Raw genomic sequence first — 18,276 nt, 5'->3', positions numbered from 1 at the left:
ATTTTATCCTCTTTCATGACAATGCGTATCATTTTTCAAGGTAACTTTTATACACGAATGCGCAATTGCTTTCTCTTTTTGGGCATGAATTATTTATTTTATTTACAATTAAAAATAAAATAATACAGCAAAACATCATGATAGTAATGTAAATAAATCAGATCAAATGAGGGGGAGGGGCACAAATAATCCTATGTTTAATATTAAAAAATTAATCAATAACAAAATATAAATAATATATGTTAAGCATATATTTACTTGAAATAATTATTTATTGGAAAAACAATAATTACATAATTATAATATGTAAAAAAATGTTGTGCTTAAACTTTAAAAAAAAATTAAAAATGTGCAATATGTTCAAATGATTTAATATTATTTATTTTTAGCTTATTAGTTTATACTTAATAGTATAACCCTCAATAGTTTTTTAATTAAATTTATACAATGTGCAATGTTAAATATTATTCTTTAAAATAAAAATAACAAGCAGTGGTTAACTTAATTTGCTTCGAACAAAAATATTTGTGTTAATAAAAACAACGTATAAAAATTGGGGTCGGTTGAACGCGTGATATCTGCAAAATCTTAAGAACGGTTACAATTTTTTCCAAACTGCAAATTTCATAAGACTCTTGTGGGATGTAAGCCCGAGAGCTTTTCGAAATCTTGATTGAAAAAATACAACAAGAAACATTGAATTTTTTTTCATTTTCTTGGCAAATACACACTATATTATTATATTAAAAATAAAATCACCTCAAAAATGGATTTATTAGTACGTATTATGTAGATGCATGTTAGAGTTAACGTATCACAACTTGGTCCAACTATTAACTAGTTGGTTAATATGTTTTGCTTTGACTTAACGAGTATAGTATTTGCGTTTTAAAGAGGTTAAATTAGTTTGTGAAAGAGGTTATATACCAATTTAAAGTTTTCCTCCTAAAGTGTTGGCATTTACAATCTTAAATTTATGTCGCACTAACCTTTTACCTTGTCGCGTAAAAAAATATGTAAAAACGTAAGGTCAAACTTATATATACTATTTCATTAAAAAAAAAATGTAACGTAGTAATTTTTACATATAAACTATTTAGATTTAACCGGTGAGCTATGTACTATATAGTACAAACAAACGTGCAGCGCAAACGGCCAAATTTCCTAATCTAATTTTCCATCTAAATGTGTAGAAATTGGCTTGGAACATGTCGATTTAACTGTGACTATTTGTGGTACATCTTGTACCTATACGCTTGAATATGTCGAAATAGAGTTAGGGAATCATCAAATTTAGAACACAAATTTAGTAAATACTATGAATAATGAGATTCTTTTTTTTTAAAGCATATCATTGTAGGTTTGACATTTAATATCTTAAATATACACCTTATTTATTTTTTTATATAATTATCATGAGTTCTCAAAGTATCACAATCTTTATTTAATTATCATATGAAAGTATTTTATAAATATAACATTAATGTTGAATTGGTTACTTATTTTGTTAGATACGCATTACAAGAATATATTTTTACTGCGAAAGAAACTTGTCGATATAGTCGCTTTGCAATGTTAAAAACCTAATAAGACCTTTTTTAATCTCGTCCTTTTTTGGGCAACGATAGGGAGACACCGCAAAGGCACGCGGCCAATTTATCCAATCATATATTCGAACAATAAATACTTTGCTACCCCAGGCACTATCGGGACTATATGATTATCCATCAAGTACGTAAATTGATTTTAAGCACTCGATAAAGGCCCAGCTACCGATTCCGAGGGTCCAAAGTATTTTGCGTAAGGTTCGAAACTGCCTCGAGGCCCTGTGCTAAATTGTCCGTTCAAGGATCGCGTTGAGATATTTTTATTGATGAAATTATCAACAACAACATCAACCAAAAATAATACTTAGTTTTTATTTTTTGTATTTACCGACTAATTTATAAATACAAAATACCATAAAAGAGAGATGCAATTTTACTAAAGCATGGCTAAGATTGCCGGACTGATTGACGGGGACGCTCATAAATGAGTCTGTATAACTGTCATTAGTTTTCAAAGTTGGAAAAGGACCCTTTCTAGGGTCAGGCGAACCACCTGGTATTCGGTAATTTTGGATCGTTATCTGGGAACCGCACGATAAAGCACGTGACATTTACAAATTCGTACAATAAACTTTATGGTCACCGGTAGCAGTAACTACAAATAGGGAAAATTGTCATAAGCATGTAAATATGATTAAATTAATTGAAAAAATAAATATTTTAATGTCTTTTAAATATTTACTTCAAAAAATCAGTAATAAAAAATAGGGTTGTTGATGAATTTTAATTAAAAAAAAAATACATTCATAACTAATTTTTACCTAGAACCAAATTTTAGATTTTAGTTTATTAATTTAAAACGCAATTATGTAGAATGTTAAAATAATATTTTTACCAATTTCAATTTTAGATTACCGATATCAATTAATTATGTTTATTTATTTGGGCATTTATTTTTTGCTTAAGAAATTGCACTTTTGAGATATAATTTATAATGTTTATCAAATACAACTTAAGAGCATGCAAAAATTTATTTATTTTTTTACCCAATGAATTATATATACGGTTTGGTGACAATTGCTCTCGAGACAATTGCTCTCAGGACAGTTTCTTTCACGGACAATTGCACTCAGGAACTATTGCTCTCGTGTGTTTTTAATTTGCTCCATGTTTATCAAGAGTATAAATTTCAAACTAAATTTTAAAAAAAACAATGTAAGACTTTTTTTGCAAACAGATTTTGCTGATTTTATGAGCCAAATAATATACATACAGAAATTACTAACAAACAAATTATTAAAGTAGCTTCTCAAAGAATCCTTTAACTGCTAATGAAAGGAAAATATAGAAGTCAAGCACCGGATGGAAAGGAAATGTCTATTCGGGCTAAAGAGCATCGTTAAGAGCGTTGATCAAAGCATAATAATACACGTTAAAAGGTTTAACAAGATTTTTGTAAAAAAATTGTTGCTTTATAAGACATCTTGAATATATTCGCATTGAAGCAATGTGTATAGTTAGTCGTTAGTAACTCAGCGCTATCAAATTATCGTGTAAGCGCCGGTGAAAATTCGTATTTGTTTTTTTTTCTCTTTTTCTCTTTCTCTCTTCGGCTAACTAGTCGACGGTCTGTAATGTATTTATAAGGGGGCGTGCAGGAAAAAGGGAAATAATAATTTAACGAAAGCACAAAAAACCGGAATTTTCCGATAATTGCCGCTGGAAATTTCCCCAACATTTCGCTTACGTCACGCACTTTGGCATTATTAAATATTAATGCGATCGAGGGGATCCCCATGCGATCTGACCCCTCGGGTTCAAATTTCGACATTCGAATCCTTCAACGTTTTCTTATTATGTTTGCATACGTAATACTTTTGCGGGTTTTATAGTACACACGTTGCCCGAGGGTAAAGCGAAATTGAAACGAAGAATTTTGCGCAGAGGACAATTTTAGAGCTGATTCAAAGTTTTTTCTAGCTAATTTGTATATTCCATTTTTTTAGCTATATATATTTATATAATTTTCTGTAAAAAAATTATTAAAATATATCTAAAAACAGTTACCAATATTATTTTATTAAAATATTTTTTATAGTAATGTAACGTATTGATAATTTACAATGCAAAAAAAATTGCATTACAATAATTTCCAATTACTCTCTACATTCAGTTTTGTATTAATTAAAACGTGTGCTCAAAAATATATTTTTATGCCAGTGGCACGACAATTATATTATCAACCAACCTGTGTACTATATGCATAAATTATAGAATAGCTAGAGTACAATTGCATTGTATGTATGTATGTACATCTAGAGTCAGATATGCTGGGAATGTTTCTCTTAGGAAGCATTGGAGCAAAGCTCGTACCTCCACTGGGAAGCGTTTGCCCGAGGACAAGTGCTTATGGTTGACCGGGTTATTAAGAGTCAGTGGCTATATCTCCATTTCAAAGGGCCAGACGAATGGGATAAGATCTAGTGATGCTCTTAGCCTGGATGGGATAAGGGCGCAGAAGTGCAGTTTGAATTAAGATAATTTTTGGGCTTATCTCGCTTAAGTTTGTAAGGTTGACGAATTGGATACAGAAGTAAAAAAAAATCTCTACACCAACTTATACAATTTTTAAGATTGCAACTTGTTGTATTTAAATCTACTTATTATAACTATATTGAGGGGCAAATGTTTTAAAATTATATTGTATCTAAGATCAAATTAAATGCCAAATTATAACTGTTATAATGAATTCTATATACATGTTTATTTATAAAACAGTAAAAAACTATACCTTAATCTTAACCCATGGTACTGTATTATACATAAAATTATTTATAACTAAAATTGTTAAAAAGTATATGATCATGTAATATTTTATATTTATATTAATAGATACAAAATTAATTAAAGTATATTTAATTAATAATTATTATAAAATTGAAAAATGGTAAATATATCTGAAATCGCAATTTGAATGATTTTTTTAAATTTAGTTCTAATTATAACAATATTATGAATATTATTTCAATATTTTCACTTAATCTTTAAAAATAAAATTCGCATTTTGTATTAACCTGTATATCATTTAAAAACATGTTTAAAGCTTATTCATGCATCATATGCATAATCTGATAGCTTTTGCGTGTTTTAAAGTAATTTAAAAGGCTTTTACACTTTAATTTAATCACTGTAAGCTCAGATTAAATTTAATTAGGCATTAATTACACTGCGTCGATTGAGATACAAGAATTGTTCGTATAAGGTATTATTTATATTTTTTGTAAGCATGATATATTTCTAAGGCAGAGTAAATTAGCTTTTGAGATATATTTAGTGACTCTAAATATTTTTTTATTATTGATAAAATAAAAAAATATTTTTAATTTGCTTTTGTACTTGTGTACTAAACATAGATTTGAAGAAAGTAACATATATTTCATAATAAAATGTTGTGTTTTGTTATGAACTTTTTACATGGTTTCCTGAGATTTTCTCATGGTATATTTTCCAAGCAAAAGGTTACGTATTGTATCAAATAATATTATTATAATGTTTATTTTCATATTTATCTAAATGTATATTATTTCAACCTTGGTTCTAAATATACAATATAAATTTATACAATTTTGAAAAAATACATAATGCATATACAAGTGTAAGTAACAAGGTGGTTTTTTATGTGTTGGGGTTTTCCAATTTAAAACTTTTCCTCATTTGTATGTTAACACATTGATGCGGCGGTGTAATAGCAGAATTGAGGAAAAGTTTGAGCTTTTTACGACGAAGCTTTTTACGTTTAAAATTCAAATAAAAATTTGTTTGAGAATATTAAAAAAATACACCCTTCTCAAGACTGTACAACCTTACGCTTGTTTTATTCACGGCGCTTGAACATAATTAAACTTATTTTCAGTTTTTAATATTTCAATTTAAATATTAAGTGCGTGCACAAAAAAACTATAAAGGTAAAACTAATTGCCTTTCAAGGTCAAATCTTTGACACAAATTTATGTAGTTTTGATATTATATATCCGTTTAAAATCATATAAAATACTAAATAAATAGTAAAAGTCATACCGAAAATATGAAATATTATATTACCCAAATAAAACATTTCTCGCCCAATTTTGGACGTTCTTTATCGTGTTCGACGCATAGTTATAAAAATAGTGAATGCATGATATTTTATTTAATGTCGTTAAATACAATAGTTTTGGTTATTACAGCGATAATTTGGCGATAAATCAACAAAAAGTCGGATACTTGTCCATACGGAGCTTCGGAAGTCATATATCACGTCAGGTAATATCGTAAACGCCACGTGATTTCGTTAAACGGAACACCCAACACGCGATATGACGTAACTCGAGTCATGACTGTTATATCATATTTCGGGCAAGGAAAACAATAAATAATTATATTGTATCTGGCGGAAAACAATGATTTCTTCATTTGAAAAAGGTCATTCTTTGGTCATTGTTTACCTTGAAATATGATTTTGGGTGTTAATTTCTATGTGTGTGTTAAAAATGACGCAATTTCTAGTATAATGAGTGTTTATATTTGAATTTTTATTGACATGTGTTTTTTGTATTTTTCCAGGTAAGCGTTATTGAGTTTTCGCATCTAAACCAGTATTGATGAGTTAAGGCTACGAATGGTGAGAGGAATAAAATTTTATTAGTATAAAACATAGATAAACATTCATATTTTAAGTAAAAAAAATATTTATTGTGTAATATATTATAGTTAATGTCTAAATTAATCTAGATTTATTATTAGCTCGCATACTAAAATCGATATTAAAATTTAAATATGGTATTACCAAACAACAAATATATTATTAGTTAGTTTTTACTTCATTTTAAAACATAGATTATTAAAAAAAATACCAGTATTTACAATCACTCTTTTGAGAATATTTGTGGATCATATAATGTAGTTGTTTTGGTATGAATATACCAGTGAGTTAATATATTTGCACTTAAATATATTTTGAGGAGTAACTGAAGAATATTATAATATAATCTACTTATTAAAAATATTTTACTGACTTTGATTTTGGATCGGTTACCGTGATAATAACAATCAATAAATAGTTCTCCTGAACCATAATAATGTTATTTTTAACGAATCCTAATCGAGAAATATATTTAATTTAATTTAATCAAGAAAAAAACCATTGTAGAATTTATCAGAGAGAAAGGGAACATAAAAAGTTGAAATTTTAATGAAAATTAGGCTTATAAAATATCTGACCAAATCTGATAACGACAGTTTTAATTACAAAACATTAGCTAAAATCAATTATTCCTAAACACTACTAAAAAAATTACTAAAAAAATGAGTCTAAATTGTGGTTATCAAGTAATTGCCAGTAACTCGTGTCTGAGAGTCAGTACTGTAATCGTTGATTGCTAGGTATTAATTAATAATATAACCGAATGATGCATATTTTATAATGATCATATAAAAATGTTTGTACGAATAGGAGACATAAGCAAATACGTAATGCCTGCACTACACTCTCTGGAAGTTGGCCAAGGTTGGCCAAGGACGGGTTTACGGGTTTACTTCGGTCGAGTTCGGTTCTGCCCGCTCTAAAATCTCTCGGAAGTTGTCCGAGGTTACCGAAAAAGGAAGGTAAAGTAGGGGTAATTCAGTCGACTTGGCCAGCTTCGAGCGCTTCTGAAAATTGTCGGCAAACGAACCGAAGTCGGAGCTGCTCTTTCGAGCGCGAGCGGTGAGATACTTCCCCTTTCGATCTCTCGCGTGTGACGAGAGTGAGAGAGATAATGATATGGTGTTTCGCAAACTGAGATAGAACGAGTAACTCGGTTCAATTTCAGTATGTGCGTAGACGTTCTATGGTCAACACGCATGTCGAACGCTGCATCGTAGTCACGTGGTCTAGTTATAATACCACATGCTTATCGGAGACTTCAACAGAATCTTACTAACATCTTTGAATATTTTAGGGCACCAAAAGGGATTAATTATACTTTTGTTAGTATATTCTTCGAACAGATATCGTTATTATATTTTTTTTCATATAAAATTAAATAATTAGTGGTACTTGATTTTGTTGAAAAAATCGTTTCAAATATTATGTATTTTCCTAGATCGGTGCATATAATTGTCACACCATAACGAATTCTTATTTTGAATCGATGGCGACAAATTCTAGGATAGTCACAGATGTGGTGTTCGTATTCTGAAGTATCAATTTTATGCCTTATGGCATTTTGCAAAAGCGACAAAGATTTTGCGTAAATTGAATATTTACGACCGAAAAGTTTTCACTGATATTGTATTGGTGAGTGCCCACACAAACTCTTATAATTATTAGTAGCGTAATTTTAATAATATGACAATTTAAAAATTTCTATTATTTGCCACGTTTTTGGATTGCGCGCAAATATGCCAGCTGTACGTGACAGCAGCCGCCGTACGTACGTCATTCACGTCCGCCGTCCGGACGGCTTATGAAATTTGTGGCAGTGTGGCCGCTACTCGGAAGTCGGTGACCTTGGCCGACTTCAGTTAAACTTTAGTTCGGACAACTTCCAGAGAGTGTAGTTCAAGCAAAAGATTCTAACTTTACCTTTTAAATGGTCAGTTTAGTGAAATCTTTTTGAAGACTAATAGTTTGACAATTGAACATACGTTTGTAACTCTTTTTTCTAAATAATAAAGGCATTTATTTTGTCATCATTCACTACTATACTTACCTTTTGCTTATAGTACAGTTACTCTTATGATTTAATTGAGCATACATGGGTAAAATGATGTTAAATCATAGAGCACAAAATTAAATTAAAAACTAAAATTGTTCAATTTAGATTGATTCTTATAGTATTTAAACAGTGAGATCTTAGTATATTGACAGGTTCGAGACTGTTAAAGTTGCTCTAATCAGCTCCAGTCGATCAATACCGACCTACCACAGCGAGTCTTTGGGTCAACGGGTTATAACACCAGTGCTGCACGAGACCGTGACACTACGTGCTCGTCTGCGCAATGGAGACATGTCGGACGTGATTGTTTGGTCACGAACCGATCACAACCAATAACAAATATTAATCGCTTACATAACGTCGACATGCTCGAGCAGCAATCTAATTATGCAAATTCAACGGAGCAATCAAATAATCGCAATAACCTAGGACGTGGCACGTTGAAGTTATATTGAAATATCTTCTTGCTTTAAAAAAATATAAGTAAATCCAAACTATTTTTTTTCAATTTGCTATGCTAAAATTTTAGTGACAAAATTCTTATATACGTCTTGAAGATTTATTTTACTACACATGCCAAAAATATGTGTTATCCTATTTGCTTGTCAATGAGCTTCTTCCAAAAACGATTCAATTACTAATCACAGAAGCTAATAATTTTTATTATGTCTTACAGTAATAGTAAAGTAAATTAAAATGTGCCTAATTTTTTTGCGCAATTATTCGGTCACTAGAATAGAAAAAACTGCATTTTTGATTTCCGTCTAAAACTAAATTTGAATTGAATATTTCATTTTAGTTTCAGCCAAAATTAAAACCAATACTGAAATTAAAACATTGCCATACAAGATATGTTGGCAGCCCCTAAATTCTCAAAATATTATTTAATAAAATTTTAATGATAACTCAGCACTTACCTTTACTATTATTTTTTATGATACATTTAAAATAATATATTATGAGCTAACTTCATTTAACTATTATTAATTCTATTTTTCAAGAATTGTCCTAAATTTAATTATACATTATAATATTTATTTATTTAATATCTGAATATCTATTCTAATATTTATAATAATAAATATTAATTTAAATCCTAATATCCATCTTAAATCTGAATATGATCTGTTTAATTAGAAGCTGAATTACTATAAGTACGTTATTTCAATCTTCTAGACACGATATAAATTTAAAAATATTTGGGTTTATGTCAAATTTGTACCTAGAGTTTTCAGGTGTTAGTCGTAGACTTAATCTATCGTGCTGATTAAAAGTATGATTTAGATTTAAGTTATTTTTAATCGTTACAGAAAAATCTTGACCTGTTAAAGAGTTAATTTGAATAGTGAGTTAAATTGTTAACATTTGTTAATTTTACGTATATTTTTATAAATATTTTTTCTGTTATTTATTTATTATTATTTAATATTGCATTTATAGTGAATTATTATTAAATTATCTGATTGTAATGTACATATATCCTACATAATTATTTTGGGCTAATTCAATATTTAACGTTATATACAAAGAGGATTTTAGGTTATTTTAAGCCCTTATATTTTTTAAACGCTCTGGACAATAGGTGCAAAAATGCATCACACGTAAATAAGTATATAGTGTCACTGAGTTTACAACCCGTTGACCCAAAGACTCGTTGTGGTAGGTTGGTATCGATCGGCCGGCGCCGATAATGGCAACTTTTAAAGTCTCGCACCTGTCGGTGCACAAAGGCCCCGCTCTCTCGGGCAGATTCAGATTAGATAAATTTTACGGTATGAGTCTTCTTTGGATTTTATCTCTCTTGCGGTAGGAAGATAAACGAGTCTGGGGCGAACAAAGGATTCGCGTTCGGATTCTTATCTCTTTGGATTATAATGTGAATTTAAGCGGTTTAGCGGCGGTTATTTATTTTTGAAGTATTAGAAGAGATAATTTTAACGATGGTGTTATTTTTGCACGTAATATTTTGAATGAACACATAATATAGTTAGGCCTATAATAGCTCCCTAAATTATAAATTAGAAGTTCTAAAAATAAACTCTGCTATTAAATTTAGATTAATTGTTTAATACAAATTTTATTGATCATTTATAACTACTGGTGTATATAAAGATTGATATGATTGATTGATAACTTAAGGCAAGTTTTTAAAAAAGTGTGTATATTTGTTATGAAAAAATCATACATTTAATTTAATATATTTTCATTAGTCTTAAATTACCTAGCTACTTTTATTTATACTTGTATTTCGTAGTGCTGTTAAAAATCGTTTTTATGGATAATATTGAACTGAATTTTAAAACATGCTTTGTGGCAAAGCAATCCCCTCTGATAAAATAAGTCAGTCCTGCAATAAATTATCTTTATTTAAATTACACCAATGACGTCATTTATGAATATCAAAATTTATATATTTTTTAGATCATAAAATAATGATTATTAAATTACAAATTTAAATTAATATCTGACATTAAAATTTAATGCAAATAAATACTACTATGGGTGTTACTAAATATAAATTTCAATTTTATTTTGTGAGTATATCAAATCTTTGTGTGTGTAGCTATCTTAATGACAATTTTTAGAATAATGCCATCAAATAGTCAATGTTGCAGACATGCTGTAAAATTAATATTACAATAAATTAAATTTATTGTTAGATCTTAAAATAATGTGCAATTCAAACTTATTTATCTTAAAAGCAGCTTTTATTTATCTTTGCCTAGTGCTCGCAATATACTCTCTGGAAGTTGTCCGAACCAAAGTTCAACTGAAGTCGGCCAAGGTGGCCGACTTCCGAGTAGCGGCCACACTGCCACAAATTTCATATGCCGTCCGGACGGCGGGCGTGAATGACGTACGCACGGCGGCTGCTATCATGTACGCGCGATCGAAAAATGTGCCAAATAATCGCAATTTTTAAATTGTCATATTATTAAAAGTACGCTACTGATAATTATAAAAGTTTGTGTGGGCACTCACCAATACAATATCAGTAGAAATTTTCGGTCGTAAATATTCAATTTCCGCAAAATCTTTGTCGGCTTTTGCAAAATGCCATAAGGCATAAAAATGATACTTCAGAATACAAAACCACATCTGTGACTATCCTAGAATTTGTCGCCATCGATTCTAAATAAGAATTCGTTATGGTGTGACATTTATATAATCCGATCTAGGAAAATACATAAGGATATTCGAAAAGATTTTTATTAACAAAATCAAGTACCACTAATTATTTTTTAATTATTTAATTTTATATAAAAAAAAATATAATAACGATTTTGTTAAAAGAATATACTATCAAAAATATAATAAATACCCTTTGGTGCCCTAAAATATTCAATGATGTCTATAAAAGTCTGTTTAGTCTCCGATAAGCATGTGGTATTATAATTTGACCACGTGACCACGATGCAGCCATTGGACGCCTACGTGCATACTGAAATTGAACCAAGCTACTCGTTCTATCTCAGTTTACGAAAAACCACATCATTATCTCTCTCACTCTCGTCACTTAACACGCGAGAGAGCGAAAGAGGAAGTATCTCACAACTCGCGCTCGAAAGAGCAGCTCCAACTTCGGTTCTTTTGCCGACAATGTTCGGAAGCGCTCGAAGCTGGACAGGTCGACTGAATTATCGCCACTTTACCTCTCTTTCTCGGTAACCTCGGACAATTTCCGAAAGATTTCAGACCAAACTCAACCGAAATAACCCACTATATTTTTCGTCCTTGGCCAACCTTGGCCAACTTCCAGAGAGTGTAGTGCAGGCATAAGGAATAAGTAGAATGAAACTGATATTGATATCTAATCAATAATATAAAAGTTTTTACTTGTTTAACATTTTTATTTGATGACTCTTGCTGTGACATCATTGGCGTTAAAAAAATAAAACAACTATCTCTGTTCAAATTTTTATTTCATTGTTATGATATTATAAGCAAAACAAATTAATAAAAGTTTTATATATTTGATATTAGGTTTTTAATCTGATGATGATTTTTAATTAATTGGTTTAAAAAATATTTGGTTTCTGTAAAATTTTTTATTAAAAGTAACTCTTCAATTACCAATCAAAATTTAAATGAAAATGAAGTAAAAAGTGCAATGAAGTTTCAAAATAAATTTTGCGGCAAATGGTCGTTAGTTTCATAATTAAATGTTTTTATCTTTATTAATGATAACTCAATGCTTTAATTAATTACATATAATATTTTTTTTTTTCTTATATATAATCTGTATTTTAATTACAACTTGCAACTAATTATTTATCAATTTCTTAGTTCTAAAATGTGTCAAAAAGCTAAATTATTTTTTAATAAGGGTTAAAATCTAAGTGTACAAACTAAATCTTGTGATTTGTACGATGTTACTCGTAGAGTGCATCTGCTGGCACTCCGTCCCGACTTATTGTAGACTGACTCAAGGTTGTCAACCTACTTAGCATCAATAAAATATTGCACACTGAGTTCATTACAAATTAAAAAATTGACAATGTTATCTATTCTATTCCAATTTATATTTTTTTTAAATATGCGCAAAAAATGTATATATTTTCCGTAAAAACGGTTATATTGCACATCTACCCTTGCTTATTCTTTTCGTATACATAATTATACGTAACATGTTATAAAAGAACGCCACACCCTTTCGCAGTGTTTCGCGTTCAAAAACTCGCCTTAAAATGTCTCCTTCACAACAATCTCATGAATATTCAATGCACTTGTATGTTTTTCGTGCATATGGAAGAAATAAAAAGGAGCGCCGCCAAGTAAAGAAAGTGCCTTTGTTCTACTATGTTTTTGATATGAAAAAAATGTCTGTAAGATTTTTACCCTCCGTGTAAAAATGTCAGGTGTGTAAGAAAGAAAAAAATCGCAGATTACATGGCGCGGTTGTAATTTTGATCCATTTTGATTCTGATCATAGTCATTAAAATTTAATGTCTCAATATTGAATGCGAATTCTGCGAAGGTATGTCATTACCTGGCGCCGGCGTTAATGATGAAAATTTAAGTATGATAAATGATCATTAAAAGTATATAATATCATACAACACAGAATTTTAAATCGTATATTTTTAACGCTTGAACTTACTTTTAAGCCTAAAATAAATTCAGAGTAATATAGTATTGCCAAAAATAAAAAAATAAACCTCTGTTTTCCTAATATTTTATTTTATTACAACACTTACGTTTTTTAAGTTTTCCAACTATAAATACGTATTTTTTTAAATTAAGCTATGTTTTGATTTATTTTAACTAGATTTTATGAATATATATAATCATCTACAAAATAAGTCTATAACTCAGTGGTTCTTAACCGGTGCACCGCGGTGCACCAGTGCACCGCGAACTTATTGCAAGTGCACCGCGAGAAAATTGGTAAAAACAAAAAATACGCAAAATGGTGAAATCTTAATGTTTCAATCAATTTATATTTTATTATAGTCGTGATATCCCACAATGGATAAATTTATTACCAAACGAAATTGTGAATCAGACCAAAATATTAATGACACTGGAAGTACAAGTGGAAGAAGTAGTGACGATGTTACTAGACATCATACATCTCATACAAAAGAAAATATATCCAGTAAAATAAAAAAAATGAATGGACAGTATTCTGAAGAATATTTACGTTTCAGTTTTACTAGCATCAATGAGGAAGGATATCACATTCCACTATGTGTTGTATGTGGAGAAAAACTGTCCAATAGCGCGATGTATACTGACAAGTTAAATCGCCACTTCACTACGAAGCACGCCGATCTTGCATAAAAAAGTAAAGATTACGTCAAAAGATTGTTAAGCATGCAAAATAAACAAGCGAAATATTTTGAAAAAACTGTTGAAATTTCCGATAAGGCACAACTGGCGTCATACAAGATTGCTGAATTGATTGCTGTACAATTAAAACCACATACTATAGCAGAGTCTCTAATTTTACCTGCATATTGTGAAATAGGAAAAATTATATTTGGTGATGAAGCAAAAAGAAAATTATGAAAATTCCTCTTTCAAACGATACAATAAAAAAAATAATTAAATATGTCGGATGATACTGAGAAAACAGTTAACGATAAACTTTCCAAGCGATATTTTGTTTTACAAGTCGACGAATCTACTGACATTAGCGGTAAGGCACAAATACTAGGATTCGTTCGTTTCATAAATGAAAACAAAATAGTGAATCAATATCTATGCTGCAAAGAACTTATACGACAGGACAAGATGTTTTTGATCTTATTTATTCATATTTAGAACAATTTAAAATATCATGGGAGTTATGTGTAGGAATTTGTATGGATGGTGCTCCTTCAATGGTAGGCTCATTTAAAGGATTTGTAACCCTTGCAAAGACAAGAAAACCTAATATTATATCTACGCACTGTTTTTTACATAGAGAATCTTTAGTTTCGAAAACATTACCAGCAACACTAAAACCTGTACTAAATCAAGTTGTAAATATAGTGAATTTCATAAAATCAAGACCTTTAAAAACACGCATGTTTAAAAAACTTTGCATTTCTATGGAAGCTATGTACGAGTGTTTGATTTTTCACACTGAAGTCAGGTGGTTATCTAAGGGTAAAGTTTTATGCCGATTCATAGAACTTAAGAATGAATTGTTAATCTTTTTTCGAAATGAAGGTATGGATGATTTTGTAAAATGTCTTCAGAATAATGATTGGTATGCTAAAGTGGCATATTTAGCAAATATTTTTAATTACTTAAATAACGTTAACACAAGCATTCAAGAAAAAAACGAAAAATTCATGACATCCATTGACAAATTGACAGGATTTCGGAAAAAATAACTCTTTCGAAAAATCGAATAATAGAAAAAAAAGTAGATATGTTTCCTTCACTTAACGAAAACATTCCCAAGGGAGTTATTTCCGCAATAATAGACCATTTAACTTTATTGGAAGAAAAAATTGCACATTATTTTCCATTCTTAAATATAAAAAAGTATGACCGGATACGAAATCATCAAATTAGTCCAATTGTCGACTGATCGTACTCTAAAAATTAAATTTTCCGAAATAACTATGAAGAATTTTTGGATTACTGTCCAAGAGGAATATTCAGTTCTTTACATGAAGGCACTGAAAATTTTGTTACAGTTTTCAACATCATATTTGTGTGAGCTTGGTTTCTCAACAACAACTAATATGAAAACTAAAAAACGAGAAAGACAGAAAAAAATTTAAACGAAGAATTCAGGGTAACTACATAAAATATTCGACCTAATATTTTTGATATCTGCAAAATCCAACAAGCTTAGGTATCACATTAATTAATTTTTGATCGATCATATAAATTCCATTATGTTAAGCAGGAACGTCATTTTGGGTAAACAAAGGGGGGGAAATGTACCACTTAGATTTGCCATCCAAAGAGCACCTTTAAATATTATTACAAATATTTTTAATAAAACACGTAATTAAAAATTGGTTCTAGGGCAAAATTAACTACCTAAATTTATTTTCAATACTAAACTTTTTTTATATAATTAAATTTTTAAAAATATGTAAAAAATTTGTATGTAATTTTGTAGGTAACTATTATTTTTTTTAAGAATGTAATAAAAATTATGTCCACATATTTTTTTCGACCTCTTAATTCTGGTGCACCGCCACTTTTTCCCTTGATCAAAAGTGCACCGTGACTTTGAAAAGGTTAAAAACCACTGCTATAACTTGATTAACTATTGTTTTATGTCTCACTTTCATAACAAAATCATATTAAGTTGAAGTGAATTAAATTATTTTTTATAGTGTTTTCAAAAAAAGTTAAGTTATTTTAACGGTTAATATTAAAATAATATCTTTGAAAAATAAATTTCTTAATAATAAACTGTTGTATGAATATAAACAGTTATATAAGGTTAAATAACAATCAATTGCATATTTTTAGATAGCATTATTATGTTAATATATAACTTAACATATATATCAAACATGATTCATATTCACAAATGGATTATAACAAAAATAAAATGTTAAGTCGAAATGTAGCACACGATTACATATACTTAAATAATATTACATTACAAGTATAATAAATGAAATTTACTAGAACCTTTTGATAAAATAAGCTATTTATATTAAATTTAATCAAAGTCGACCTTCCGCTGTTACTATTTTCCGGCACACACACGCGTCCGGTTAAATTTAACTCGCAAATCTAAACCGCCGGCGAAATAATGCGCCATTATGATTCATTACGAAAATATTCGCGTTAGACTAACGCTCACGAAATTTATAACAGTTGGCAATAAAGCCAAGAATTTCAATACGAAATCCCATTATCGCCTATTGAAACGCGTTTATCAGCTGAAACACACAGTTCGCGTGACTAAACTACGGGCAGTGGCCGAAGAAAGAACTCTAAGGTTCGATTCGTGGATACGATTTCTTCATTAAACTCGAGCCTGAGTATACATACACACACCTACCTACTGTGAGAGTTTTTGCCTCGGCAAAGGTGTAGGTATCTTTCCGGTTAAAGGAAACAATAGCGTGAAAAATCACAGTTAACACCTGGACCGGCGTTCACATGAATTTGGGTAGTTAATTCACTCGATAAATTTCGGTTCGCCCGTTAAAAGTTTCGCATTGCCGACTTAATAACGAAAGCTTCGATATATGTATAAGAAGCGTACATGTTACAACATAATTATTTAACATTTTTTAATGATAAACCTTTCGCGCTGAAAGCCGTACTTAAAAAAAAATTATAGTATATAATATAATACGTATGTTCCTTATCTTAAATAAATTAATAAATAGTTAGATTTAAGATTAAATTTTTAATTAGATCGTATGTGTTTTTATTTGTAAATCTATCGTTACATGAAATAAATTAGCTTAATGCGTAAATCAGTCTCATCTATTTTTTGAATGAATAACTATCAATATAGCTTACAATAATTATATGTCACAATTTGTATTATTCATCACGGTACTCTTTCGTGAGATTATCAAAATATAGGAGAACCTAATCAGCTATGAATATTCGGATTTATATTTAAATAATAATTACTAGTTCTGATTTTACAGAGAGAAAAATAATTAGGTCTTTATTTATGTCTTTGGGTAATACTGATCGATTTTTACTGTTAAAATATATTTCACCTTGAGTTTTTTTAACTTTACTTCAAAAGCTAATGTCATTATTTGCCTGACCTAGTCGAAAATAGTCAGATACATAAATTATATATCTGTGTTGTTCACTCGTATACTTGCTAGAGTAACAGACATGTATCACCATATTATATTAATATATGTTATTAATATAAGTTCAAAATAATATATCATCAGAGTATTTGAATTGATATTTAATAAGAAATAAATATAGATTTATTACTTAAAATAAAGATAATTTAAGGATAGATAGGTATATTAAAAATGAGTACGGCCAGGGGAATATTATACGGATGTGTGAATTTTTATATTAATATTCCTAGGACAATTACTAAAAATATAGATTTAGCGAGTTTTCTCAATAGAATTAGAATCACCTTCGTGCATTAATAAATAAATTAAAATATATCAGTTTTTTTATAATATATTTAGGTTTATATGATATTTTAATTTTATTTGTTTATAGTATAAACAATTATCTATATTAGCTAAATAAATTATTAGCCCAAATAAAAAAAACTAAACATGACTTTAAATTTTTTGTATTGTAAGTAGTTCTCTAGTCGGTCTGATGATTGGGTTAAACTCTTAGAGATTCAGAGCGGCTGCTTGCCTGGACTAGATTAGACAGTTGAAGTGAAAGCGGCTGCTTTTCATAATAAATAAGTTGTCTGGTTTAATTTAGCTTAAGCTCTTCATAAAAGCAAATTTAGTTTAAACACTTGTGTAAGGATTAAATAGCGTAGACCGTAAGACCTGGACTGATAACTTAGAGACCACGAGCTAAAGTTCCCGCAGCAGATCTAAATTATAGTGCATTTTATGTATTGAAATGCA

General features: G+C 29.4%; 1 protein-coding gene across 1 annotated transcript in view; it reads left to right on the top strand.

Moving 5' to 3' along the window:
• The window catches only part of LOC148227969 (agrin-like), a 497,006-nt gene that overhangs the window by 82,842 nt on the left and 395,888 nt on the right, over window positions 1–18,276 (top strand). The window lies entirely within an intron of this gene.

Source organism: Plectrocnemia conspersa, unplaced genomic scaffold (assembly GCF_051122295.1).
Source record: "Plectrocnemia conspersa isolate PC_06_02 unplaced genomic scaffold, ASM5112229v1 ptg000012l, whole genome shotgun sequence".
In the NCBI taxonomy this organism is placed as follows: Eukaryota; Metazoa; Arthropoda; class Insecta; order Trichoptera; family Polycentropodidae; genus Plectrocnemia; species Plectrocnemia conspersa.
This window is presented reverse-complemented; position numbering and strand designations above follow the sequence as displayed.